Source organism: Lepisosteus platostomus, chromosome 11 (assembly GCF_059453375.1).
Source record: "Lepisosteus platostomus isolate fLepPlt1 chromosome 11, fLepPlt1.hap1, whole genome shotgun sequence".
Lineage (NCBI taxonomy): Eukaryota > Metazoa > Chordata > Actinopteri > Semionotiformes > Lepisosteidae > Lepisosteus > Lepisosteus platostomus.
This window is the reverse complement of record NC_142621.1, coordinates 5360818-5386551: the sequence shown is the minus strand read 5'-3', so window position 1 is coordinate 5386551 and position 25734 is coordinate 5360818. Positions and strand designations below refer to the sequence as shown.

The following is a 25734-nucleotide window of genomic DNA, read 5'->3' as shown; positions in this document are numbered from 1 at the left end:
GAAATAAAAGTCTACCTAGAAGTAAGTAAAGTTTGGGCAAGCTGTTCATGATATGCACATGATCATGGATTGGATACACCCTCAGACAAAGCTTAAGGCCTTTTATTGAAAAATTATGAGACCACAAGAAACTACAGTAGTTATGGAAGGCAATAACAAGATATGTCAAACAGAAGCAGAAATCCACTTCATCAGACCCTGGATTATTGTTCTGCCATTCCCCTTTCGGGATTATTGTACCACAAGTCCCCTTCCAGGACCTTTTGAAAAACATCGCAGTCTCCACCTCACAGAACATGAAATGAGACATCTCAGGGAGACTGCTTGGGGGAAAACGATGATCTACAGAAATAAAAAGACGATAATACCATTTCCCATATCAGACCACACATTTAGAAAATATTATCAATGTGTAAATGTACTTTCCTTCTCATTTTCCACAGGTCCTCTTTAATGGTGCCCCTGATAAGATCTGCATCAAACCACACGAAGAGAAAAACAGGCAAGCAATTATACAATTAGGACCAGTAAGCTTCAGATAAGAGGAATACATGTTTCACAGGCTTTGTATTTACTCAAACTAGGGCTTGTATGCCTTTCCTGTAATGCAACAAGGCACTCATCTGATTGACAGGATATATATATAGATAGAACTTTAGATAGAAAGTTCAGTGAATAGTGGTGTAAGAATTCAAAAACATTTTTACTTTGAACTTGGCCAAGTATCTAGACATTGTACATTATGCTAGAAATCACCTACATAATACCAGTAGCCCTTTTTCTTATTTAATTAATTTGGAATTGCCTCTCTTTTGTTTGTGATGTGTGCCAGATGATAACACCAGAGCTTTACTTAATTTCAGCATTGGTTCCTAGTGATCTGAATTTAACTTTTCTCACTAAATGGTGTTTTTTAAACAACTCCCCCAAATTGACCAGATAAAGATTCTAGTGGTTCAATAAAAGTGCTTTAAATAAGTCTTCCTGTTTAATTTTTATATTGCATTATTTTATCTGTCTTTTAAAATTTTGTATGTTCTTGCACTGAATTGTGTTTGACATGTTTCCGCCAAGACCTGAATTAGAACCAAACTCTTTTAGGTTTACATGTAGACTCTTTCAGGTCTACTGGTGCTGAATGCAAACCCCTTGATCCTTCTCATCTCCCGTACATTTCTGGAGAGACAAGATCTGCCTGTTAAAAGTTAGTATAAATATCTTTAACGTATCAAACCAAGTTGTTTTCTGTGCTCTTCCTTGTAACTAATGTGCTCCTTGTCAATGGTTCATCTAAAAGCTGAAAAACATATTGTCTTGGTGACCTGTGGTTGTTGCTATATAATCCATGTTGTCATGACAGAAACTTTAGGTATGATAAGAGCATCAAAGAAGAAAATGTGAAATAAGACAGGCCCCTCTTACCTTTCACTTAAAATGACTCACTATGGGCATGTTTCGTCTGCACAAGTATAATATTTGTGTTTTCTTTTGGATGTCATCCTCCTACAGTATGATAAAGCCAATAAAAATAAATCTCTGATAAACAAAATCTTAACCACAAATCAAAAGTGTGGGAGTGTTCTTCTCACTCAACAGTGACAATTCCGTTTTTGGCAAAAAGTGGGCTCGCTAATATTTTTCCTTAGTGTAGTGGGGAGAGAACCAACTGTCGCAAAACCCCCAGAATGAAAGTTTTCAAAATAAAAAGGCGTGAAATGCTCATTGAAAAAAAGTTAACCGTCTACAAATTCAGCAACTGAACCTTTTTAATCTTAAACAGAGATGATGTTCCAGGCGCTTTTAAAACAGGGAACAGGAGGAGCATATTTACACAAAGGATTGTGTGAGTGTGGGACAAGATACCCAGCCGTGTTTTTGAAGGTAATAGCCTGGCTTCCTTCAAAAACAGCTTGATGAGATCCTTACATCAATTTGCTACTAACTATAAAATGATCTAGATATGCTGAATGACCTCCTCTCATTTATAACCTTTCTTGTTCTTATATGCTTAATGTGCTGCATATTCAGTGTGAGTGCCTAATCACCAATTAGCTTATGGGCTATTCACTGAGAGTTTAAACTAGCTTACTTACCAATAGTTGGTTAAATAAAACCTTAATAAAGTTAAAGTGCTAACCAGAGCCACAGTGGATTAGACCAGAGCTCATCTTGGTTTCTGTAGCATTAAGTGGACTAGAGAGAATGAGGCTCCTCCTATTGAATAGGATACTTAATGAAAAACAGCAGTTATTTTAATGGACACCAAAAACTAATTGTAATTTAATTAATTTCAGTTGCATTCGTCTGATGGTTAAGCTTTTTATAGAGTTGTAATGCAAATCCTGCCTAAGGTTTGTGAATCTGTAACTTTATCATGAAACGTCTCTTAATGTGAAATGTCTCTAGATTAATAAGAAAACAAATGTTTATTTTAATTGCTGTAGCGTAGCGAGAGTAAAAGGAACAAGCAGAAAGCACAACTGAGAATTAGTCGGGTGAAAGATCTGGCACTTCTCCTAAGGAAATACATCTCAAATGGAAACATGGAAAACAGAACATTATTTATCATATTGTCTTCTTTTGTCATTGTCATTATTGCAAGGATTTTATTTGGAAAATCTACAAATCAACATCGAGGATGAGGGCACCAATTAAAGTTCAGACACTTCACCTACGCTGGACTCAACATAGATTGTTTTTATGTGGAAAGGCCAAAAATGTGCCAATGCACAAAACAGTTGTGTACCAGCCAGACTAGAAAGAGACCAGGAAATGCTTAACAACACCTCTATGTGCATTTCTTGACTGACAAGCTGCATTTGAAACCCCTTGTAGCTTTGAAGACGCTTTGTGGTAAAGAGTCTTGGGCCCAGGTTTCACCCCAGCAGAGAACACCGTGAGACACCTCTCTCCTGTGATCAGGCGATTTAATCTCCTCTGATTACTGTTTGGAAACCCGTCCCAACAGGAGCTTCTCTAACCAGGTTAAGAGTCCCTGGAGGGTTAGGATTCTGTTATCTCAGCGCAGGAGCTCAATGGCTTGTATCTGTCACCTTACCCTCTGAAAAACATTGCCGTGACTCTTTCGTAACGGAAAGCAAAATTCCCTGGTGCCTGTAACCATATAGGGCTGTCAATGAATAATATCTTTAAAAAATGCACACATACACGCAGACGGAGATGGCCTTCTCTCCCCTTTGTGTCGAAGGGGGTGGTAGGCAGTGTGTGTGTTGGGGGGGGGTAAAGGTATTGAATGGTAACTGTATCTGAGGTGATTTTGAACAATAGGGGACAAAGAGGCGCTTCAAGGGAAGAAGCAGACTAACCAGGCAGCAGTAAGAAAAGAGCACTGCCTGGCAGACAAGCTGGCTCTGAGAAAATGTCGAACAAGCTGGACTGTGCCAATCGACCAGGCACAGAAAACCAGGCATGACCTCCCGCACGCCATTCTCCACATCTCCTAACCAAAGGTTACTTGCTACTAAAGCTTATCCATGATATTGCATTACTGTTCTGCATGCTACACAAGGATAAACATATATATATCACAGTGAAGAATGCAAACATAATTTACTCCACGGCTACACATACATAAACCATCACAATTCCCCATCATCTGCTTCTAGGTACAATACATCAATAGCCTTGATCTTTGACCTTCAAACAATGGTGGAACCCCTCTCGAGAGAAAAGTAATTTGTCATAAGTTTAACATCACCGGATGGTGTCGCCTTACAGTTACCCTTAATCCCTTCTATCGTTTCTGTCTGTCATAGTGGCATGGCTCAGGAATTGTGGGATTTTCTTTTTTTGGACATATTGTATTCACTGTAATTGTAGCTGGTTCGGAAATTTCTCGGTTCCTTTGCCAGTGTCATCAGCTTTGAAGCTGTAGTCTCCAGAGGAATCCAAAGATCAAACAAGCTCTTATTAGTTGGTGTTGCTGGTAGGAAGTGGTTGGATTTTTTTTAGTTTAGTAACAACCATGGAATGGCACTGGGGGTTATCAGAGGATCGTTCTAGGTCTCTAAGCGGTTCAGTCATATCTGTAGTCATCATAGATTTCTGCAAGACATCACTTTCAAGATAAACAGATGAGATGAGTATTCACTTGTGTGAAACAGAAGTCACAAGATTCATATTGAGCTCATTCACTTTGAAAGAGCTTTCTGATTCAATGCTGTAAAACTGCAGAGTTTATTTATGTGTGCTATTTAGGCAATTTTAAGGGCTTCCCCAGATTTGATCATATCGTATCTTGTCTTAAAGAATTTAGTGAATTTTCTGCATTTTGAGCTCGAACATCAATTTTAATTTCACTAGTCAATTGCCAGAGTGCATCATTCAAATTTCCTACTGCAGAAAACTTTGAATCAAATGTAATAGACATAAAAGAGCAAATAGTCAGATACATTAAGCTGAGGCAGATTCCAGAATTTTCCATTGGCTTAACCTTTGGCAACAAACATATACCATGTATAGAATGTGCTTTACAATTGTTTACCATAGATTGGTTTACCATGCTTATATCTTTTGTTCGGTGAGCTTCACTGTTTCACTATGCTTTTAGTGTGGTATTTTGGTCTATTAAACCCATACCCAGCTCTGGGCATTCAGGCAGGGAGACACCAGAACCACACCTGGTAGCAGAGTAACGGCACGTGAAACGAGTCATGGCACGGATCAGGTCATGGCAAGGACAATCTAAAATAAACCACGTCTCTGGGAGATAAGACGAAACTGGACTACCCAGAGAAAACGCACACAAACATGGGGCATGGCAAGAACATGCAAAGTACATACAGAAGAGAACCCAAGCTCAGAATCATACCCAGGATCTTACACCAGTAAGAAAACAGCAATCATCACTATTGAGTATCATTTTGCCAAAAGTTAATGTTGGTCCTCAACAGAGCCACTTATTCTTTGCAGGAAAGTCTGTTGCTTTTAAATCAACGTCCTTTATATGTTTGTCTCTGTAAACTATGTTGTTTCATGTTATCTAGGTGAGTTTTAGGTGACCATAACTCCTTTTTGTCAACTTTTGGAGGTGTCAGAACATAGACTCAGGGAAGAAGGGCTTGATTAGAAATTGTTCCATGTTAACATTTCACCAAAACATCTTTGGCCCTGAATAGGTATTTTGTTGTATAATTCATCTTCACAGTTCCCTTTAAGCCCAAATTAAAATCTGTTTATTTGATGCTGAGAGAGCAAACGAAAAAGAAAAAACAACCATCTGAACATTTCACTCATTTTCTGTCTCATCCCTTATCTGTGCGGAAGAAAAAGGCCGGTACCTGAAGCTCATCGACATAATGGCAGCTGAAAGTCAGAAGAAGAGAATAAACTGCCTATAACCTGCACCAGCCTTTCAGAGCAAGAGACGGTGGCAGCAGTTCTGTGACGTGAAATGATTTTCAGAAGCCGCCTGGCTTGGGAAAGGTAGGAGGCCGATAAAAGCCTTTTTTATACACTCACGCTATTGAAGTGATACTCTTTTTATTCAGATTTCCTTCATCTGGCCTGGTGGTCACACAGAGCGGATTGTGGATCTAAAAAGACCTCACGGAAGTTCTCAGTGTTTGCTCTTGGGAGAGGAAAGGGGGAGTTCTGGGCACTTTGATCTGCCAAGCAGTGCCAAACGTTTTCTGCATCTAAATAGAGCACTTTGTATTCTGAAAGCCTTTGAGGTCAAAGAGAACAGTGTACAGCGATGGCACAGAGAAAGAACAACTTAACCCCCCCAGCTCCTACACGTACTACATAAGTCACCTGGGATACCTGGCAGGCTCTGGGGTCTAAAGGCTATTCATTTATCGTGTAGTGATGCTCATATGATATAGTCAGATTGCAAACACATCAGTAGTCTAATTATTTTATTTCTGAAACCCCAGTAATTGTCCAGTGTCCCTTCCAGGGGAAAGTCATGTGCTCTTTAGTTTTCTTAATACTATAGAAACCAGGTCTGACAAGCAGCTTTGGTTCAGTTTTGGGTTTACTTTAAAAAATAAAATAAAACAGAGCATGGTAAGATAAGAGTTCCAGTGGAAGAGATCACATTAGGCAAACTAGTAAAAGCATAAATTACAAGTCACTCCACTTCTTATTTTAACACATGCTGTGTTCATTGTGATAACCCAATAACATTGACAACATCAACACAGCAGCCTTCTTCAAAATATACACTGAAACATCAATTAGAGATTACAATTGGAAAGCTTGGGGAACTGCATGTAGAACTAGGAACAGGAAGCACGTTTTTATGCATAAGGCTGTGGGAGTGTGGAACTAGATACCCAGCCATGTTGTTGATGCCCTACATGCCCTACAGTAGCTTCTATCAAGACACTTCTGGATGCGATCCTACTGCCTACCAAATGAGCAATATCATTCAGACCACAAATATAAATTTTTCAGTAGGTGCCATATTAACCAGAACAAAATCTGAAATTTCAGATTTAAAAGTTTAATTTTATGATGATATACATAGTTACATAACAGGTCAGTAAACATTTTTATTCAATAGGTCATGTATTCCTGTAAGATTGATCGTCGCATGTATTTGGAGTTTCTGAGAGAGGATGAAGGCCAGAGCACATGAAATGTAAAGGTTTAAAATGTTGTGCCCATTTCCCCCAGAATTAAAAGACTGGGGACAACAAATGAATGTCAGTTTGCCTCAAAAATCAAGTATACATCAACATACATTTGCAACAGAAAAAGTGATTGTTTGAAATTGACGTTGGTTAGTAAATATTTAGCAAAATTTGGGATCGTGTAGCTATAAGAGCATAGTAATCATTCCATTTCTATTTGTATTTCTTTATCATGTTATACATACTACTCTGAAAATAAATACTAGCAAACACTAAAAGTAAAAACCTTAAACTGAATGAGATATTAGAAGTGCTGAAAAATCCTTTTATGTATCATTTTCTGATATGCACTGTTTAAAACTGGAGTTTGCTGCTTTATTACTCTGATAAAGCAAGAGAAATGAGCTCAGCTTTGACATAGACTCACTAAATGACAACTATTAGTGTTATTAGTTCCACTCCAAGAATCAGTCATTTTTTCTCCCTTTTACAGCAGCAGTAAAATCTCTTTGAATGGCTCCTACAAAAACAACTAAAAAACAAGAATACGTCTAAATCCACATCTCAATGGCCATAGTAATTAAATTAGTTAATAGTCCTGAACCGCTGTAACTCTCTCCACCCTTATCTGCGCCTTTATAACTCCCTCCCTTTACACACAGCAAGCGCTGGATTCACTTGAGTAGTATTGGTAACACACACAAGGCTCCCTGGAAATATACATTCAAGCTTACATACATATCGGCACAATGTAGATCTTCTTCTGAAGTAAATTGAGTTCATTAGGTTTAATAAAGGAGCTTGTTAATATGCAGATGGGCCCTAGTATTCTTTTCTGAGATAGAGAAGGGCTGTAAAATGGCAGTTGTTCATTTAGTTGGCCAACAGAGAGGACACAATTAATCAGAGGCCTACTCGAACACCTGTGATAGTCCGCCTTACAATACGTCAGGGAATGAAACAGTACAAGTCACTTGAACAATACTATTTTAACACAACCCTTGAGCTGGGAAAAATAACATAAAAGATAATTGTGTGTAACATAAAATAGGCTACTTTTCTCCTAAGAGCAGCGAAACAGTTTCAGCATCTCTCTCACTCTTCCTCTGTTCCCATAGCAGTGGGTTTTGTTTTTAAATTTAATTTCCTCTCTGTCTTTTCTCTATTGATCTAAATGAAGAACTCGGCCTCTTCACCAGAATGCAGCCACTTCTAGGGGTGATAACAAAAGCAATGAGAGAAGACAAAATAGGACTGGAAAGGCAAAATCATTTCAGATTATTTTTTATAGAAGCTTGCATGTGTGTGTTCATTGAGACAGGAACCAATGGACCCAAGTTCTTAGCGCCCACTCTGAAAACCCAGAATATTTTCAATGATTTGGATGTTTATGAAATCCTCTCCACTGTTCCTCATGGCCTTTGTGGCTTTCAAAGAGTCAGTCCATGTGGATCCAGCCAGGAGCAGTAATCGTTTTGTTTAAAATTCAATTATCTCTGACATATTTGTTTGGAGTGGACCATAGAGAAACATGATGTCGACTGGAAAAGGTCAAGGGGCACTTTGAGTACTCTAGCACACAGCCTGGAACAGAAGAAGGCGGAGTGGGGGTGTGTTGGGGGGTACAAACTAGCTTCCTTGTTGGTTAACCGAACAACAGACCAACAGCTGAGACCCAGGAGAGATGAAGGAAGCACAAGGAGAAAGTCTAATGTTTCCCAACCGCCTTGCACGCAAGTTCCAGAAGACAACAAATACAGTACGTATTGTAACAAGGATTGGCATTTTTCTTTCTGAAATATTGTTAGTTAGAACTGGTGTAATCTATATTTATTCAGTACATATGCAAAACTAATGGCTAAAAATGAAAAGTGTGGTATGTCTGATATATATGATTGTAGTGCTTATTAAAACCTATAGATAACAAAAAGAACCACAGTATTTGCATTGGGATGCAGCAACCACCTTATAGACAGTTCCAGTTGTGTTCCCCCATTGAAGAACCGTACTTTGCTTGCTCTCAACACTTTTCTCCTTCCATAATGTTTAGAACGCAGTATCCAGACAAAACATTTCAACAGCACGATGGACTGTAACATATCAAGCCATCCCAACAGCCCTAAAAGAACTTTTGAGAAGGAAAAACTTCAAGGAAAATTTAGTTTATTAACAAAATGTAGGAAGATGCTTAGACTTTTAAAAGAAAGGATAGATTGTACCTTAAGGATTATAATATCTATAACTAGTACAACTAAAATAACAACAACAACATTATTAATTATTATTATTATTATTATTATTATTATTATTATTATTATTATTATTATAATTATGGGGCTATAATAATAATATTACTTCATTTGGGGACATGATTTGTTTCCATTGTTCTGGGAGGTGATGTCAGGAAATCAGTTTGCTGGTACCAAGCTCGCAGTGAGGTCACCAGAGCCTGCATGAAAGTCCCAAGAGCTGGCTCTCATCTGCCTCTGAAACACGGCTGCACCAAAGCCACAGGAAGTCCTCTCGGCATTAACTGGTGGAAAAAGACATTATTGTTGGAGTATCTTTACATGAGCGGAAGTCTGTTCTCTATGCGTCCAGTAAACCACCTGAAAAGGTTCAGAGGTCGAGCTTCATATATTTAATAGACTCAGAATAGACAAACACCATTACTGACAGATTGGCAGCTCTAAGCACTATGCACAGGGTCTCTCCCAGGAGTAGATACACGATAAATACACTTAAATACACAGCAAGTGTATACGCACAGGTGCACTTATGCTGATGTTGTTTTGGTACAAATTTAACAGAGCTAGATTAAGACAACATGTATTGTTTCAATAAAAGCTGGGTTAGATCTGTTCCAGGTTGCTTTACTCTGCCCTGCTTGTAAAAACATTATCTGAAAAATAAAGACCGGAATCGAAAACAAGCCTCCAAATTCCTGGGATTCGAGGTATCCCATTTTCAAACCCTGCAATTGTTTTGCATGACCTAAACGGTCGTGCCAAGCACAGTACACAGAAAAAAGATGCTCGTATAATCCCTCAAAGATTATAAAACGGATGTTGTGTGCTTTGAACATAAGCTGCCACACCCACATTTAAAAAAGCAGCACTGATTCTAAAGAATCAAGAGAGCCTACCCTGTGTGTCTCCAGTTTTGATACATTAAAAAATAGGGCACTGAGCCACACCAATTCAGTTGAGTACAGCCAAGGTTTTGAAGTAGATAAAGGGAGGTACAGTAGATAACCTGTTTTTCGGCAGGTGACTTAAACCTCACAGGATGGCTGAACTAAAGATATTTCTGTGAAGACGTTCAAGTGCTGTTCAACTGCTGGACATGCATTAAACAAAGCCTGAGCAAGAGACCCACGATCTACAAATCCTGCAAAAACTATTGCAACATTGCGTTCCAAATTCAAGTATTTCCTTTTAAACCTCCGATGCGTGCTTTAGTGTGCAGAATTGTTCCGAAAAATATTGCAAATTTCATGCACGCGCACACAATTGATATATTTACCAGTTTCTACAGTACCTCCCTCTACTGCAATAAGTACCTGCAATTTCCCTTTGTTTTCCTAATCCACTCATCAAACCAGTCTACCGTACAAGTTATACAGCAGAGCCTTCTCATAGAGGTGGAAGGCTGTAGATCCAGGAGGGCAGGCAGGTATTTATGAGCCCCAGCAGGACGTGCCAGGACAGAGTCCACTTCATCTTTGGCCTAACCTGGATGATATCAATTAAATCATTACCTATCCAGATAGGTTTTGTTGTGTAAAACATTTTGTAATGTTTTAATTACACAGAAGTGAATTGGAGGCTGTGGGTAAGAATAGCAGTGCATGTAGTGCCGGATTCCTTTCTAAAAAACAGCATTGTTATAGCAATCAGCAAACTAAGAGAATAAGAAATAGACTACTTTATACTCATTATTTGTTCAGTGATAGAAGAGGTACAAGCAGATGTGGGAATGGAAGTGCAGATGAACAAGGGGCTCTATCAGTTTTGGTCTTTGGAGCACATAACACAGAGCTGTTTTAAGGCCTGAGTAAAAGGAATTTTACTTTGTCCAACTGAGTTATTAAGGAAAAACTTGTAAAAAAAAATAAACCTGTATTATACAGTAGCAACATGATGTTTTTACTTGTTTTAAGATCTAAATCATGCTGATAAGCATACCACTGGAATGGTGGCTTTAGTGTTTGATCTTATAACAGTGCTTAAAAAGTGTACTGTGCTACATAATGCAGTTAGTGTACATAGTATTCATTAATGACAAACACATTGTAGAACACAGAGCATTGAAGCATGGTAAATGTGCAATGACTGTACAGGAAGACAATAATTGAAAAGTGACTTTTAAATTTACATATCTAAATGTTGATAAGGGGGGTCAAGATATTGAGACTTTATCCTGGAGGTTCAATGATTTTATCAATGAGTTTTGTTTCTCACTGGCCTAGAACCTTTGTAATTAGATATTTATTAGGTTTTGTGTTTTACCTATAGGTGAGTTTTACTGGCCTGGTGACATTCTTTGAGGTACATTTTTTTCAGAGCAGCCTGTCCAGTGTTGTGTTTCCATTCCCACTGGTAAAGAAGCCAAAAAGCAGACTGAATCCATGGTATGGTGTCAAATGCAAGAGTACCAAGAGCAGTAGTTCTAAACAACTTCAATAACCCTTTCCTTGCGGATCACTTAGTACTGCTTATTACAGAATAACAAGCAGCTCCATTTGCCAGTTCATTCTTTCAAGTGTAGAAGCTTGGTGGGACTTCATTTACAGAGAAACTAGGTACTTTGCAGAGATTATGATGCCTGTTCATTTTTTAAATGTTAAAAGGTAAATGTGTTCTGAATATGCTGGAGTGTTCAGTGTTGCATCTAATATCAAAATGTGCTTCCTTGCTAATTCACAACTTTACTTGCTTTTCAGTTGGAGGTCATTTGAGAAAAAAAGATCTAGTCCCATCTGTCTGATAGAAGTGTAGCCCAATTTCTTCATGATTAGGAACAATATCAGCACCTTAAATATCATACAACCTGAAAGAATTCTTGTACGTACCACAGGTCTGTAAAAAGACAGTGGTGATTACATGCTGTGATGACTCATTTGTTCTTTTTTTGCCTTGGCATTCCAGTAATGAATGCATCCAGTCACTTTTTGTAATCCCTTTTTAAAAAGTCACGTTTCCAAAGGGTGGAAACCGCTCATGGAAGTCTGGGCAGATGCCACATGACTGAAAGGGGGGGAAAAATGGAGTAAATTCAGGAGAGCTCCTGACCTGGAGAGAATCCTCACTTTAATTACCTGGAGTGTTTGGTTTGAGAAAATAATTGGCATAATGAATTAAAAATTATATGCAAGAGACAAATGGGAGGGTTGTTAAAGTTACAAAATTATAGGGCTGATTATGGTGTGACGTTGTTTTGCCTGCTTCTTTCAAAGGTATCAGGCTTCAAACAACGAGAACTATATTCTATTTTCTTTCCATTTTCAACCAACTGGTTACACAAGACTCCTGACACTGTTGCTCTTAAACTGGAAAATGCAGAGACATGTTTTTGCACACACCTTCTTATATAATAGCATGGAGCTCCACAGATTTCAGAAAATTGGATTTCTAATCGCATTTATTTGTAATACTGCTTTCTGTCCTATTGATCAAAATATCTCAACAATAAAATATAATACACAATGTATTATTGAATGGAACTTTAAAAGGCAAGTAATGCAGATGAAATGTAAATGTGGAAGTTTCTTGAAGTACTTCTATTGAAAACAAGCCCTGACTGAAGTCATTTTGGATAAAAAAGTTGCCGATTTCTCACTAAAGGCTTCTTTCCTGTCTGTTATGTAATTCTAAGGCATAATCCCTCCTATTGACAGGGAAAGAATTTATGTGTAACCACGGCTTTAGATTTAATAAGATTAACAAAAAAATGTTTGAGGTACTTTAATGGGAGCATCTGCACTTTAGTTTTCGTGGACAACCAATTCTTAAGTCTCTTAGACACAATGGCCTGCTGCTTTTAAGTATTAGTACGTTGGTGGCTTACGGTAAAGCTTACATGAGTTTGTGTTTGTAGATTTTTAAGAATCTTAATGATATTTTAAGCACTTGGATATCCAGTATAGAACAATTTATCAATATAACAAGAATAGTAATAGGATGGTCATTTTGGGCACACCATTTGCCTACAGGTATTTCACCTGAAACCCTGCCATTGTCACATCATGTTGAATGAAATACTTCCAAGCCTTTAATTATTCGTTTTAGGGATCTTGAGCCAGAAGAACTGGAAAGCTGGAGCCAAGTGAATGACAGGCCTGTGTTTGGTGTGGCCCTTGTCTACCTGCTCTGTTCAAAGGTGAACTGGTTTCAAAGCAGCAGGCCCCTGCTGTGGCCAGCATGTCCAGAACAGGCTGCCAAAGGCTAAGGCCTAGCCCTCCAATGGGCACCCCGCTGGTTCAGAGAGGAACCAGCCCACGTCTCTCTCCAAGGGCTGGGTAAACACTCTGAAGGGCCTCTATTCTAATCCCGTATAGAGATGGGAAAGTGGAGAATAAGAGCACCAGGTAGTAATGGCTGTGTCAAAGGAGAGATGCCTTTCAAAGGGACTGTTAATGAGTACTAACATTTTTTAAAAGCTGGTTTACCTCCATTTGTAATGCTTTTGAACAATACAGATTTTTCTATATCAGATGGATTTATATGGATATAATATGGTAAGAGTTCTGATTATGCACATCCAGTAGATATATATACTGCATACAGAAAGCTGGAGAAAGAAAAGGTGTTCTAAATGGAGTTCTGCAACACAGAATCTCAAGTCACCAAGGTGTCAAGTCTCCAAGACTTTGAAAAAAAAAAGTTTGTATAGAGACATTTCCGTTTAAAGTCCCAGAACACAAACGGAGGCTGTGAAGCAGTGCAAATATTAATACAAGAAATAAACCTAGAAACCTTTGAAACCTAGACATATGTTTGAATCCCTCATATAACGGAAAGCAAGAGTCATTCACTCACCTGCAAATCTAAAGTACTTTGAAGGGGTAAAGTGTCATGCATGAGCTTCTTATTGCCTAACCTCTGTATGTCCAGTGTTAATTTAATTAAGAACAGAAAAGGCAGCTGAAGTTCTAGACTGCTGTGCTGGTGTGTCCTGGGCTACCTGCTCTCAGGTTGATTGGACTAGCCCCCTACTGGGTTGTGTGCTGGCCCAGAGTTATTTACCTGAAGAGCAGGCCAAAGGCTAAGGCGGGTCTATGATGGTAATACCCTGCTGAGGCCCATAAACACCAGCCCTCCTCTCTCAGTGGGAGACTCAATCAGGCAGACATTTCCAGACAAGCAGGTCCCAGGGTTCGGAAAAGCCAGCTGGGAAATAGCCGAGGAGGTAAGTGGAACATCATAAGGTATTTCTCAAAAAATCGCATTGAATTACATATACAGTATGAGTGAATAGGTGTGTGATCAATCCTCATCACAAAAAAGAAAGATTCTTCACATCCTTTGAATATAGTTTTCCCACCAGCCATATTTTAAGTTGAATAAACTAATTTTAAATATGAACATTTTAAAAAGGATCAAATGTCACATTTACAGACAATAAGACTGAATTTTCATTTACTATTTGATGGATTTATACTGTGCCGAGAACAATTTTCAATTTGTCTTTTGTACTTGTAACATGAAGAAGGCAGTCGTTAACTCTATGCAATATGCTATTTAATAAGCACATTTTCCTATTCAATTTGCACATTAATATGAATGCATATCCAAAGTAATTTAGTAGAAAAACTGCAGTATCCCGCCAGCCTTGCTCATCCAGACAGATACCTCCTATAATTCAGTGTTTCTGTAGTTAGAAAAAGATTATTTTATCCACTTTCTCCACAGGTAATAAAGAATTAAAACACTCTAGAGTGATGGACAGAAAATTAATTTTGTTGTATTATGGAATTTAGAATGATAAATTGCTTACATTAAGAAATAATTGTAGGGTTATAATCAAAAGCCATGATGTAATAATTTTAACCTTGTTCAATGTCATTTTCTTTGAAACCCTTTAGAATACTGCTTTTATTCTGGCCCTACAGCTGTGTCTTATAGTACCTGCGCAATCTACAATAAAGTTTCATATACAATAAATAAGGAAAAATGTATGTGAATTTGCTTAGTTATGCATTAAAGGCACTTTCAGAAATGTGAACTTTTAATCTAATGTTTTTGATGCATGAAATGATTGGAAGGTTTTATTTTGGGGAATATTTTGTAATTTATTGTTCATTGATTTGAACTGATTTTTGAAGAGACAGGAAAAATGATTTGCTTTGCAGGTCCAATCACATATTTTGCTGTGTTTTATTACAGTGTCACTAATGCATCAATGCAGGACAGCAGTCCTTCTCTGCTGAATAGCACTCCTAGCAATTTACAGTTTGGCAACAGTAAGAAAAGTCTTCTCTACAGAAACCTGCTTTGAAAAGAGGCGTTTTTTTTCCTCTATTTGTGTTTTTCTTTTTCAGTAAATATTTAGCCATTCTGTATTGCAGGAACACAAACAGCACAGGGGATTAAGCCTATGGCTGTTGCCGACAGTATTTGCCTAATTCTAACAGTTAAAAATGGTGTGTTTGCACAGTTAATCTAGGCAACTATTACATAAACTATTTTTTGCAACACCAAATCCTCTGCTTAGGAAGTGGAAACGTGTACCTTTGTAATTGGCTAAAAAGGCTGATGTTTTCTAATGAGGTATTTGTGTATGTGTGCAAAACATGATTCAGCAAAAATGATGATGTGATCAATTTTACAGAGCAGTGCAAATGTTATAAAAGGATCCATGGAAGTAAAGAAACATTTTTCACATGCAAATATGAAATTTGAGAGACTAAGTGTTTTAAATATATAACTAGAAGATGCATAATGTACAGTGCCCTAGGAAGGCCTTGTTTAGAATATTCTGTATCTCTTTAGGCATCACATTATAGTAAAGATAGAGAAGAAAGAAGAACAACCTTAAATATTCCAGGACTTAGGGGAATGTTCTACACTGACAAACTTTTCGATCTTGAACAAAGAAGACTAGGATAGTACCTGACTGAAGTTTACAAAATCCTCAAAGGCACTGACAAAGTCATCACAGTGGATTTCTTCAGAACGATGACGAAGTGCATTTAAAACCGAGAAGAAAGATTCCTTTCTTTATCCAAACGTTGTGGGAGAACGGAACTGGATGCCTGGCCATTTTGTTAAAGCCAGTATCCTGGCTTTCAAGAAAAAGCTGGATGAGATCCTTGAATCGGTAAGCTACTAAAAATCTAATCAGACAACTAAAAACAAGCTACAAGAGCTAAATGACCTCCCCTCATTTGTAGCCTTTCTTATGCTTGTAAGTAACGAGACTTAAGCAATGTCTGTAAGAGTCATGGTTCACAATACTGCTGGCTGTCCTTACAAAAATATCACTTGTACAAGAGAAAAATTGACAATATTCTGTAATGGCCAAAACACAAAGATACATGATGAATTCAATGAAAACACAATCAAGTGTTATTTCTGGCCTAGACCCCTCCAAAGATATATACATATTTTTTAAAAAATAAGATAACTTTATTGGCCATATACAATTTCTTGTATTAGGAATTTGTCTTTTTGCATACCCCAGCTTGCTCTCCATGAGACACACAGACAGGGAGAGAAGCTTGGAGTCAGGGCGCAGGGTCAGCCATTTATACGGCGCCCCTGGAGCAGTGGGGGTGAAGGGCCTTGCTCAGGGGCCCAAGGGAGTAGGATTCCTCTGCCGGCCATGGGATACGAACCAGCAACCTTCCAGCCACAGGCGCAGATCCTTAGCCACAGCGCCACTGCACCACCCATATCTATAAATAGATATAAAGATCAATTTATATAGATATATAAATATCTATAATCATTTACTGTTTCATTAATACAAAAAATTGCGAAATAACTGGCATGTCAAAAAAGCTTGCAGGTTAATTACGCACAAGAGGATCAAACCTAATGGGCCAGGACCCATGCAATGGGATTTGTGTGTCTTGTTCGGATGGGCAGAGCACTGGAAATGTGGGCAGGCAGGTATTTACACAGCTCAGCTGGACAAGCAATTGAGGCTTCTTTGTTGCCTGTGGAACAGCCAGTGAGGGGTCATTAGACCCCAGCAGGGGATGGGCCATTTACAGAGGCAGGGCAATGCCATTAGCCAGCACAATTCAGGTGCCACTGTTTCTTGAATAGACACACTGAAGAATCCCCAGATCCTCTTTAAAAAAAGTTCAGTCCTAATGATCTTTGATGCAGGTAGATAACTAAAAAAAACCAAAATATATAAAACTGCAGTACAGTGCACGTATTTTGGAGAAAGGATAAGTGGAAGTCAAGCCTAAATTCTATCATTACTTTTGGTATACAAAAAACTGCTCTGTTTGCACCTGAAGGAAAGATGGTTGTTTTTGTTATATCTCTGATTTAGTCAAGTACTCGAAATTCCAGTATTATATGCTGATTCAAAAAGGTGTACAGCATAAGCTCAGATTGAGTGTGCTATATCTATATTACCAGTAGAGATTCTCCTCCACTAGATTGTGCTGATATCCATCATTGTATGATGATTCACTTTCCTGAACTTTGTGTTTTTTATGTACTATATAAAATTATTTAATTATGTTCCCACAATCAGTAAACATGTAGGGGACACACTGCGCTGTCCTGTTACACATCTCTGGCCAATGTTATGACTAGTTATTCTTTTACTCTTTTCATGATGTTACGATTAACTATTTAATAGTCTTTTTTTTTCTTTTTGGCTTATTGTTGTACACATTCTGTACTGTAAATTTAAATAATTTTAACACATAACCCATACAATTATTGAATTGTATGAGCTGCCAATCATGCAGGTATAGGGCTCCTTTTTCTTAGCCTTCACTGACAGTTCTGGTTCACTGTCCCCCTAAACCTTTTACTAGGTTTGTACCTGAGTTGTCGCATCTCAGCTCTGATCCTGCCCTGCAATTGTTTCAATATACAGGATTCTTCAAACTGCTCGGCTAATACCAATTTCAGCTTTACACAGCATGTCATATCATATCACATGTCATATCATGTAAGCGCAAGCATATGTTAGACATATGTTGTTCCCAGCTTACAAACATTTGAACTGGGCATTTCCGACCACAAGGCTAATTACTGGACCTAACAGTTCCTCCAGCTCTTATCAATAGTAAACAAACTGTGACCTTCTATAGGCTGAATGTAGCGAATTTAACTAAATTGGAGGAGTGGTTGACAAAACTCATCTTAGCGTAGCTCAATCTGTTGTGCTCGAAAATCCTTGTGATCTTCACAAATGTCATCCTCACACAAGTCATTGGTACTGTGGCTTAGCTCCTACAAAAGCTTGTTTCATTTCTTTCGCTTGCTCTTTCACCAGGTACACAAATGAACAGCAATTTCCGAAGGCAGCAGAATGCTGTCTTAAGGTCTATAGATTGCAAGATCTTGAGTCTGTAGAGTAAGATGGGTATTGTGGACAACATCAGCATCAATGTCTAATAGATAGGGGTAGTAATATTCCCACAATCCTTCTCTTCAACAATTCTGAACTGCATTGGTCCCCTGTAGAGGGACATGTACTGTAGAGCTGCCTTTGAGTGTTTCATGCTTTTTCAAGTTATCACAGACATTGTACATGAGTATGGTCAACACTCAATCTGAGATCTGCTGATTCAGACCTTTTCACTCTGGTGAAGACCAGGCGATGGACAACAGTGCTCATTACAGACTTTGTGACTGTCAAGATCTTTCACTAAAACATATTATGTATAGTTTAGCTTTAGCTTGATCAGTTTGCTGTGTTTTATTTCCACTCATCACTTCGGTGACTTGTATTATGTTTGCTGCTGTACAGTGCTGTGAGTTTCTTGAAAGTCCTCCCTAAGTTAAGGTATTAAAATGTATGATCATTAATGACCATAATCATTATCATCTTCCCATTAGGAAATAGATTTGTAACAGAGGTAATGTATGTTTCTTTTTTGTGTGCAGTCCATGCATTCCTAAAATATGCATCTCAAAGCTCCCAGACGGATGAGTTTTTGCTGTGAAGCTATGAGCAATGACATCCCATGCTGTTGTCTAGCTGCATGCCTCTAGCAATAATAACTGCTCCACAGAAGACTGGAGCCCTGTCTGTTTTTCCTGAAGGGTGTGGTTGTGTCATGCCCCACTCAGCTGCTTGAGACACACGTGAGAGGCAGAGAAGGAGAAAGGTGGAGCTCACAAGACTGCAGCAGAAACTGGCATCCAGTGAGAGCACCACCAGTTTCCACATGCTGCCAAGCACTGTTTGTCACGCAGAGAGTCTCAGCCAGCAAGTTCACACAGGCCTCTGTCTCCCAGCTACTGGTCCATCCCTCCCCCGGAGTTTTAGTTTTTCCCCAGTCCTACAAAAAAACCTGTCTGTGAGCCCTGCTCAAACTAGTGGATTTACTCAGTCTTTGCTTTGAAGTGTCAGCCATCCTGCTCCTCTCCTGTTTCTGTCAATGAGCCAGTAAAGACAAAACCCTTATTCCTGCCGAAAGATCTGTTTCTGTAACATCTGGTTCAGAAAGAGATTGTTGCAGGAAGAAGACCAGGAATTGCTTGATTCCATTCATTGGCTTTTATTATAAAGTTCAGCTCAGCATCCTACCCCCATTTGTTCTGAAGTTTTTAGCGTTTTCCCATTGCTTGAATAATTCTAAAAAAATAGTGATCGCATGTGCTCTGTGCTGCTTATAGCACTTGTCTCCCCTGTCTCTTGTGCCCACTCTCTCTGTCCTCCGGCAGCCTTGTGGTGAACCAGCTACTGGTGAACAAACAAGAACTGCACCTCCCCCAATTATCTTTTGCTGTCTGCTTACAGTTCATCTTCTCAGAATCTAAGATTCCTATGCTGTGGCTTCACCGATAGATTAATTCAGCGTCTTTGCTGTGTATTATGATCATTCTATCCTTTTTGCTTAATCATATTACCCTGTTTTTTTAAACGTCATGCCTTCTGTACTCTGCAGCCTATTCATATATTTCAATAGTATTTGTTGTAACATTAGCTTTCGTGTAACATGACTTTTACATAAAACCTTGTTACATTTGGCTATGAAATATTCTGATTTCATAATTGATGACTTGGATAGGCTTCTGCAAAATTATAATAATAATTTGTCAGACTTGAACATGTCGTCTTCTCTCTCTAGTGTTTCTATTGGTATCCACGAGTAGGTGGAAAACTGTATTGTTCAGAAAACAATGGCTCTACAGACATCTCCATAAACGAACCTTGTAAAAAATACTGGGTGTAACTAAAGACAATATGGTAGCACCGTGAAATTCTGAAACTTTACCATGGAAGAGTTCTAGTCTCAGGTACCCATATAAATTGGATTAAATGGGGAATGATTATGTTTTCTTTACAAATCCTTTATACATTCTGTAGTGTGTGCACCTGCCCGGTAATCTGACAGCTGCCTTGTAGTCAGAAACATCTCTCACTTAGGAATATTGTTGCCCTTTTAAGCAGCCATTACTACCTGCTGGCATTATTTCTCTGTTGCCTCTATTGCCTGGGGATTCAGTGGAATTGAAGTTGTAAACTCCTGTGATGTCGTTGACCAGGAAGGTAATTGAAGGAGGGCAGGTCTTCATTCAGGCCTGGCAGGGGGCTGGAATCGCTGGCCTGCCTTAGCCTTCGGCCTGTCTAGCCTCTGCTTGAGGAGGTCCCAGCAGGAGAGGAGATCACTAAGTTCTTATCAGCCCATCCTTCCCTCCACCTTCCTGGCGGGTGTGTTTATTCCTGCTCTGGGGAATCTCGTAAGATCCGCGAGGGACCGTACCAAGAGCAAAAAAAAAAGCAATGAGTCTTGAAAGTAATGAATACGTTACTGCTGGTGAGCAGAATAATGCACAGAGATGATTTTAAGCAGCTCCTGAGTTTGATCCTTGCAAATAAATATTATTTCTCGCACTGCAGCATGAAATCTGTCTCGTTGTGTCTCCAAGATCCAGTTATGTTGCAATGCATAAACGTTATATAAACTTGAGCTCCGAGGTGTTTTGTATGAAACTGAAATGTATAGAAAACGTGATAAACAACTGCCTATCATTAGTGCAATGCCGATTTTCAGGAATCAGTAATGGCCTCCCCTCTGGTGCTTTTGTGAACAAAGAAAATGAATGACTGTAGACAGGTGCTGGATCCTGGGAGGAGACCTACAGAAACAGCCAGGCTGGCTGCCTCTCTCTGACGGGCTGATGAAACACACCGGTTTTAGCATCCAGCCAAAATAAGCAAAAAGTCATGGAAAAGCAGAGTTAGCAGCACAAATCCTAAAAACACCAGCCATCAAAACCATGACAATATCTCTGAAGTCTCCCAGACAGTTATAATACCATGATGAACAGATAAAAATACATTGAAAAGCTGTAGGTGTCCAGTTTAGTTTTATATAAAGTCTGAGCTTGACTTCAAAGTACCTGTTTTTTATGACAGGGATGATTCATTCTGAAAGCACTGAACAGAAAACTCTAACATTTTAAAATACAGCACAGCTCTTGATCACATTCAACTCTCTGCTGTTATATTGTAGACCAGTAGGTGGCAGTGTCCCTGGATAAGAATTTTCAAAGCAGTATGGCAACAGGGGACACTGTGCTGGAGGTACTGTCCTTTTGATGAGATGCTAAACCAAGGTCTTGACTAACTAGACACCAAAGATCCCAAATTAACCCTGGTGTTCCTATATAAATGGCACTCTAAGACTGAACAGTCTTGACTTTCTAAAGTTCACCTTTAATTGAATTGAAGAGGTTTCTCTCTCCTCAACCCATCGGCTGTGTAGTGGGCTGGTAGTACAGAACTGTTGTTTGTCACCCAGCTAGGTGCTGCATTTTAGTGTTGGATGAAGTGGTTCTTCTCCTATATCTAAAGCACATTGTGAGCCTTAGAGAATGAAAGTGCAATAAAAAGTAAGTTTTTGATAAAATGTGTCATTGATGGTTACTTTAGGGCAGAATTACATTAGCCATTAAAGTGACTGGTGAGCAGGAAGGGAAGCATCTCGTCGCAATTCGTGAAAACTCGAACACGGAGACGTACAGAACTTTCACAAAGTTCACGACTTTGTGCTTAATTGGAAATTGTTCAGTTTTTTTTCTATAATGTAAATGAATGTATTGTAAATGAGATCTAATAACTGGTCTGAGAAATTGGGCCTGCAGTGGCTCTTTACATTTGTGATATCAAACATTTTGAGATTTATTTTTCAGCTTTTAAGATTGGGACATTGACCCCTGTCCTTTTTTTTTACCACCTCAGACTGAAAAAGGAAAATCTGCACAGCAAGCCACAATTCAACGGGACATGGTGACAGAGATGCTGGATGTTTAAATGAGTCTTAATTACGTGTGCACTGCAAACTCTCTTGGCTCTTTGACTTTTCAGGAGAACGCAGTGGCGGATCTCTTAAAATTCCCTCCTCATTCCTGCGCTTCCTCTGTTTTTACAGCTGGTGCTGAAAAAACTGAATTTGCGGCTTTTTAAGTAGAACCTAAACTTGGCAGCAATCAAGCAGCAGGACAGCATCGCGTCATCACAGCGCCGGGTCAAGCCATCGGAGACGATGCCTGCACACTCCTCCCAGCCGAGAGCAGCAGAGGCATCTCTGTTCAATGGCGTGCCTCATCAGAAAGGAACCAGATTACACACAACCAGTTTCCACTGATGGGTGGCACAGGGAATTGTGCAAGAGGACGAAGCAATTACTCTAAGCTCCATTTGTCAGTTTTAGACCAAATAAATGCTTTATCAATCCTCAACAACCTATCCTTAAGTCATTGAATGGTAGAAAGTTTAGAAAGCTAATATTGAGAATAATGCTCTGCATTGGGATTTATTCCAGTGTGCCTGCCCAGAACTGATTTTTCAAACTGTTAACTGCTTCATGATGACAAAAGATTATTTCGACCTGAATTAAAACACACCATATTACATTTGGCTGGAACATACTTTCTGGCACACTGACACCAATGGCAATTTGAACTCCATAGGTGGGAAAGGAATTCATTAGTAACATCTCTTTGGTTGCCTTTGGATATTAATTAAAGCTACCAGACCTCTTTGTGTCACAGAATGTTCAAACTGGGATGATGTCCAGCCCGAGCCTCGTTTTAGTGTACATGCAAAACTCATGAACAAAATACAATGCAAATATCAATAGACGATAGTCAGTGATCTATGATATTCTCTAGATGGCAGGAAATCAAAAGCCAAATGGCACCATAAGTACTAATTCCCTTTATACCAACATAGCTATTGCAGTATGCTCATTATGAATGAAAGACAGATATTACATGTCATATGAACATGAAAGTCACAGTTGCTGTCAGAGGGACTCGCTACTTTCCAGCAGCAATGCATCTTGATACAAAACCGGCCTGAGCTCACCTGCATCCATTTCCGTGCAGATTTTACTACCAGGTGTATGACTCAGCTCAAGAACAGGCAATTACCTCCTCAGAAAAGAGATCGTGCTCATGAAAAAGTTCCCAGGCTGTGTCGAGGAGCAGCCAAAATCTTTTATCACGTGTGCCATGCAACACCTTGGACCTGGGCTAATGGCACTTGTCTTACTCTCACACACAACTGGCAGTGTGACACTGTTTCAGCACTTCTTCTCCCATCAATACGACAGCCACTGCAATATTAAGACAGTCCAGTGGGCTAGTGGACTCACAGGCCGGTTAACCTCTTTCATCTCAACAAGCCTGGCAGTAGCTGAAGTTCATTCTTAGCAGAGCCTTAACCCCCTCACACCAAAGCTGAGCAGGTAGGTAGAAGAGAAAACAGTTCACGTCCTATCAGTTAACTCCTCCAAAGCCAGGTTGATAAAAAAAAATCTCCAACAACTTAGAGGTCGCTGAGCAGATCAAGGCAGCAAACTATAATACAGCGCAAGATTTCACTTAACATTCCTCAGTCAACATAACTGTGAATATTAATAAAATATATAATAACAATAAGATCTTTAAATCACAACGTTGTTTTTCCGAAAGTCCTACAGTGATGAAAGGCCAAATGGCCATCTCTTGTTTGTAACCTTAATTTGATTTTTAGTTCTTTTATGCCTCCAGTTTTAGAAGCCTTTTCCAGACTTTTATTTTCCTGCTCCTTATATTTTTTCGTGATCAAGCACCTTATAGTTTAAAAGAAACATTTTCCCCCAGATGGGCTCATAAAGTCATTGTGTCTTTAAAATGTTAATCAACCAACGTTTGGCTGATGCTTTTACCCAGTGCTGAAGGGTATAACAGCAGTGTCTTAGCTGAGGCTTGAGCCCACAGCCTTCCAGTTCAACTGAAACTCAAATCAACTGGGAGACACTAATGACCACTAATGACAGGGCTGTATGGTTTTCTCAAAGTAGTTATGAGCATAATAAATTTTGTTGGTCTCAATATAGGAGAAAAAACACCTTTATCACTTTGGGAGTGCTATATTAAGAGCAAACAGACACGACATAAAAATGTTTTTGAAATCTGGAATTAAAGTGGCTAACATTACAGGCTCTATAAGGGCAATGCGCAGGTGTTGAATAATCTGGCAAATTCTACACAGCTCATTAACTTATGAAGAAAAACATTTTCATTTTTGATATACTGGGTGGAAACATTGTAATGCTGATTAAATGGAGAAAGACAATCTCTGCTTTATCTTTTACATTGTGTATTGTCTTCTTTTAACATTGCACACACATACATTACATTAAATATGTATAAAACATAATTAACCTTTATCGTGTGCTGCGTTTCATTAAGATGTGTCCATTAGAAATCTTTTGTGATTCAGATGTAAATATCTGATTTTTGTTATGTGGGTCCCGCATTCACATTTGCTAATGCACTTTGGTTTTGTTTTTTAAAGAAAAATATTTATCCTCGTAGCTTTGAACCGCATAGCAATGTAACACTTCATGGCAAAATGTGATTTATTGATTTGCTCTTCTAAGTTAAGTATAGAAAATGACTTCAAATAAGAGGAGATTTAAGAATTATTTCACCATATTTCCTTTTAAAAAGGTATTATGCAAACATAATTATATTATTTTGCATATCCATGATATTATCCTTTAATAATAATATTGCACATATAAAGGATAAGGAATATTGCACAATATTGTTTATCATAATAATATCCTTTATTATGATAACGGATATTGTGCAATGGATATTTATTCTTGTCTCTGATCCTTGTTAAAATGTAGTGGTGAGAACTCCACTACATTTACTGAACAGTCATTCTTGTGAAAAGAGCATGTGTTTCCATATTACTCGCAAACGTGTACTGTATATGAAAAGTCTGAAATGCATAATTCCTGTAACATATGATTGGGAGAAATTTGAATTTGTTATATAAAAAGTTTAATTTGTTGTAAGGTAGGAAGGAATATTTCTAAATGTTTCAATTATTTAAATAATTTTCAGTGTATAATGGTTATACTTGCATAACCACATTCATTTAGCGTCAGTATTACTATTGTATTTTATATTTTTAAGAAGTAAAAGTATTTAAACAAAGATGTTTAAAGAATATACCTAATGTATTCGACTGTATGAATGATGAGCAGCATCGCTGGTTAATATGAAGTATTAGTAGACCAAAACGGGCTCCCAGATCCTAAACAAAATGCTTGAAAACAAATTCCAAGGTATATTTGCTATGATGCTTAAATTTTGATGATGCCTTTCATTTTATTGAATTATTGTTTGCACTTAGGACTTTATCCCCTTGATCAGTTGTATGAAAATATTGTAAAATAAACGAACTTGCACGCATTAATATTCAACTTTAAAAACACAACAAAACAGAGAAGTTAAGTGGTCATAAAGCATGGTTATAGTGCTTGATTGTATGTAAGTAGCTTATCTTTGGCAACCTGTAGCAGTCTTATCTGTGTGTCTATCGCAATATTCATTGAGATAATGCTTTAATCTTTAAACAAGGTGAGGATAAGGTTTGTGTATCTCCTGGGGGTATTTTTGACTATAAAGGGCTGTTGGGGAGA

General features: G+C 38.5%; 1 long non-coding RNA gene across 1 annotated transcript; it reads left to right on the top strand.

Moving 5' to 3' along the window:
• Positions 1–436: 436 nt before the first annotated feature.
• On the top strand, positions 437–22492 carry LOC148651858 (uncharacterized). Its single transcript, XR_015925181.1, has 4 exons — positions 437–502; positions 1124–1204; positions 5287–5445; positions 22180–22492. It is a non-coding gene; the product is annotated as an uncharacterized LOC148651858 (long non-coding RNA).
• The last annotated feature ends 3242 nt before the right edge of the window (positions 22493–25734 follow it).